Consider the following 4863-nt stretch of genomic DNA (forward strand, 5'->3'; position numbering starts at 1 on the left):
CTACTGCAAATGACAGGGACAAGTTAATATGGCATTAAGGCAAACAGGAGCTACTGTGACTGATGGCCTGTTTAAGGGCTATTTTGTTTAATCCTTCCACTTAATATGATGATGCACATAAAAATGCAGGGATCTTACAGGTTCTTTTAAAAATTGCTGTGCTTCCAGAGAATGAACTCCCATCATATAAAACTTTATCAGAGGAGTGCATTTAGAATAGAGTAACAGAATAGAATAATAAACCAGGTTGGAAGAGACCTTCAAGATCATGTCCAACTGATCAACCAATCCAACCCACCTAAACAACTAACCCATGGCACCAAGCACCCCATCAAGTCTCCTCCTGAACGCCTCCAATGATGGTGACTCCACCACCTCCCCAGGCAGCCCATTCCAATGGGCAATCACTCTGTATAGAACTTCTTCCTAACATCCAACCTAAACCTCCCCTGGCACAGCCTGAGACTGTGAGAAACCCCAGAATTTGGTTTAATGAGGGAAAAAATAGTTCCACCACAAAAAAGGAGATTGGAAATGGTCTGACTTATGCTTTATCAGAGTAGTTTACTTCCACCCTAATGCACAGCACATCTGCAACAACAGAATTTCAGCAAGGCATTCCAAGCACTGTCATACTATAAATAGCCATATTTCAGTGCATGCTTAAGGATGCATTGTAACTTTTCAGAAAATCCATTAAGTACTCTGGGCAGCAGCCTACTGAATTACTTGAGAGATTTCCTCAACTATAACAAGTTGTTGGAACTAACACTTTATAATTACTTAGCTCCTGACTTCCAAGTGTCTATGGGGTACTAAATCACAGAATTACAAAATGTCAGGGGCTGGAAGGAACCTCAAAAGATCATCCAGTCCAATCCCCCTGCCAGGGCAGGATCAGCTATACCAGATCACACAGGAATGCAACCATGCAGGCTTTGAATATCTCCAGAGAGGGAGGCTCCACAAGCCCCCCCGGGCAGCCTGTTCCAGAAATTTTTCCTTATGTTTCCATGGAACTCCCTATGCCTCAACTCCCACCCATTGCCCCTTGTCCTGTCATTGAGAGTCACCAGGAAGAGCCTGGCTCCAGCCTCTTAGCACTCACCCTTCACGTAAACATTAATGAGGTCATCTCTCAGTCTCCTCCTCTCCAAACTAAAGAGCCCCAGCTCCCTCAGGCTCTTCTCATAAGGAAGATGTTCCACTCCCTTAATTTTTGTGTCTTGGACTTGCTTTAAACATGTTTTAAATACAGATGGCAAATCGAATCGAATCGAATCGAATCGAATCGAATCGAATAGAATAGAATAGAATAGAATAGAATAGAATAGACCAGAGACCAGACTAGAGCAGACCAGACCGGGTTGGAAGAGACCTTCAAGATCATCACGTCCAACCCATCAACCAATCCAACCCACCTAAACAACTAACCCATGGCACCAAGCACCCCATCAAGTCTCCTCCTGAACGCCTCCAATGATGGTGACTCCACCACCTCCCCAGGCAGCCCATTCCAATGGGCAATCACTCTCTCTGTAGAGAACTTCTTCCTAACATCCAGCCTAAACCTCCCCTGGTGCAGCCTGAGATTGTGTCCTCTTGTTCTGGTACTGGCTGCCTGGGAGAAGAGACCAACCTCTGCCTGTCTACAACCTCCCTTCAGGGAGTTGTAGAGAGCAATAAGGTCAGCCCTGAGTCTCCTCCTCTCCAGGCTAAGCAACCCCAGCTCCCTCAGCCTCTCCTCATAGGGCTTGTGTTCCAAACCCCTCACCAACTTTGTTGCCCTTCTCTAGACACCTTCCAGCAAGTCAATATCCTTCCTAAAACTGAGGGGCCCAGAACTGGACACAGGACTCAAGGTGTGGCCTAACCAATGCAGTGTACAGGGGCAGAATGACCTCCCTGCTCCTGCTGGCCACACTGTTCCTGATGCAGGCCAGGATGCCATTGGCCCTCCTGGCTGCCTGGGCACACTGCAGGCTCATGTTCAGCCTACCATCAAACCAATAGCCCCAGGTCCCTCTCTGTCTGGCTGCTCTCCAGCCACTCTGACCATTGGCCCTCTTGGCTGCCTGGGCACATGATCCCAGCTCTGATGATATATAAAAAGGGAGGCTGACAGGTCAGGTAGTTTGGAAATATTGCACTGTTTTGGAAGTGATTACTTCCTGCATCATTTCTAGGTTTGTTGGTTTTTTTTAAAGGTATCTCAAGATTACCTTGTCAGAATGGTCTCTTCTAGCACATGGGGTATTTCATCCCTTTTCAGTAAAATTGAAAAGAAAAAGCAAGAGATTTTAGACAGCATGCTTCTTAAAAGCAAACAAACATTCAAAACCCACAACACCTCCTAAAAAAAACACACACAAAAAAATAATAAATAACCCCAAGCATCAAACCCCACCAAACCCCTCAAAACCCCCCAAAAATACCCACACCAACGTTTCATGCCTCTCTGAGTGCTCAATCACTGCAGCCAGAACATGAAAATCTGAGGTACTAATTAGAAAATTATCAAAAGCCAGCCACCTAAACTGAAAACACCAAAGCTCAGAAGGTAAAACTGTGATGAATCTGTGGAGCTTCTGAAGAGCTCTGGTGAGGAGTTCAGTATTGAAAACATCACTGTGTTCCCATGAGAAATTGGAAACTCCCTGGACTGGATGTTGGAGGATGAGAAACCGCGAGATAAGATAGGAGGCCACCTGGACTACAGTAACAAGTAACTATAGCAATGCTATCACTCACCCATGAGAATCCTGAGCAGAGTCTGTTAACCAGTCACATGCAGCCATACTAACAAGATAGATACACAATGTGTGTTGCTTGCTGGAATAAAGGAGGTCTTTTGTCTTTCTCTCTGCTCTGCTGGTGTTTTATCTTCGTCGCTTTTGATGGTCACCGTATCCCTACAGTAACATAAAACTAAGGCACTTTAAACATTCTTTCCATTTTAGACTGAAATGTATTTGAAACATAAGTAACCTGCGAAAAAATGTGCTTACTCTGATAATTGATAATTGAGTGCACCCTCAGCAAGTTTGCTGATGACACCAAGCTGTGTGGTGCAGCAGACACGCTGGAGGGAAGGGAGGCCATCCAGAGGGACCTTGACAGGCTGGAGAGGTGGGCACAGGCCAACCTCATGAGGTTCAATAAGAGCAAGTGCAGGGTCCTGCATCTGGGTCGAGGCAATCCCAGGCACAAATCCAGGCTGGCCAGGGACTGGCTGGAAAGCAGCCCTGAGGAGAGAGACTTGGGGGTGCTGGTGGACAAAAAGCTCAACATGAGCTCTCAGTGTGCACTTGCAGCCTGCAAAGCCAATCAGATCCTGGGCTGCATCAGGAGAAGTGTGGCCAGCAGGTCAAGGGAGGTGATTCTCCCCCTCTCCTCAGCTCTGGTGAGACCCCACCTGGAGTACTGTGTCCAGTTCTGGAGCCCCTACTACAAGAGGGATGTGGAGGTGCTGGAAGGTGTCCAGAGAAGGGCCACGAGGATGATCAGAGGGCTGGAGCACCTCTCCTATGAGGACAGACTGAAGGAGTTGGGGCTGTTCAGTCTGCAGAAGAGAAGGCTCTGAGGTGACCTAATTGTGGCCTTCCAGTATCTGAAGGGGGCTCACTTCGTCGGGCAGCTTCCTCGAGGCCTACGGGAAGGCTGGGGAGGGACGTCTCAGGATCTCAGGTAGTGATAGGACTAAGGGGAATGGAATGAAGCTGGAGGTGGGGAGATTCAGGCTGGATGTGAGGAGGAGGTTCTTCCCCATGAGAGTGGTGAAGCCCTGGAATGGGTTGTCCAGGGAGGTGGTTGAGGCCCTGTCCCTGGACGAGGCTCTGGCCAGCCTGTTCTAGTGTGGAGTGTCCCTGCCCATGGCAGGGGGGTTGGACCTAGATGATCCTTGTGGTCCCTTCCAACCCTCACTGATACTATGATACTCTGATAATATCCTATTAGCAATTTTCTCTGTTACCTAAATTCACCTTCACTTAATTATGCCACAAAACCTTTCTGGAAGGGACAAGAAGAGCTCACTTAATTGTCTCCAATAAATTGATAGTCTCTAAATCAGGCCAGATATATGGAAACTATGTTCTTCAGTTGTGATTCATACCATATATCTATGGTATCATAACATACTTTATTAACAAATACACAAAACCCAACAGTGTCTGGTCCAGCCCAGTAGGTGTTCTTTGCCTCACAGTCACCTATACCCGAAGGAGTGAAGGAAGAAGGACAGAGATTTTGACCCAGTCCTGAGTCTCAACAACATTTGTAACAAATATGTGGCCAGAAATTATGGCAGCCATTAAATGCTAGTCTTGTGGACTGGAAAGCTGTCAAAAGGTGACCCTTACACACCAGTGATGTGGTGAACTTTGAAGACAGGTTTGTGTTACTTTAAATGAGGGGCTGGTCAGAAGATGACCTAAGGTGACAGGTGGTGACAGTACTACAAGGAATTTTGAAGAAATTAAGTTTTACTTCTGTTTAGGCTTTAGAGTGCTCTGCTGTCCTGGGTAATCCTGTGGCAAGTCTGCTCATGTTCAACATTAAGTTAACAAGTAGCGATGTATGCTGATCACAGCAGCAGGTAAGATTGTCCAGTCCTTGTTTTAATTGTCTCCTTTTTATGTCAGCCACAAAAGAGCCCCTGTTAGAGGGAATCAGAACACAGTGCTCATATCCTTAGGACCTCCTATTGGTAGATCAGAACATTAGACTGGAAATACACACAGCTTCTTCTCCGTGCCAACTGCAGGTGCGCAGGCTTTCCAAACAGACTTAGCTGTGTAAATTCAACCTTTCAGATACCACATCCTCCTCTGAAGCTTTACAAAAATACCAGTGCAACATAGA

This window comes from Melanerpes formicivorus, unplaced genomic scaffold (genome assembly GCF_026170545.1).
Source record: "Melanerpes formicivorus ecotype bairdi unplaced genomic scaffold, bMelFor1.0.p_v2 SCAF_2, whole genome shotgun sequence".
Lineage (NCBI taxonomy): Eukaryota > Metazoa > Chordata > Aves > Piciformes > Picidae > Melanerpes > Melanerpes formicivorus.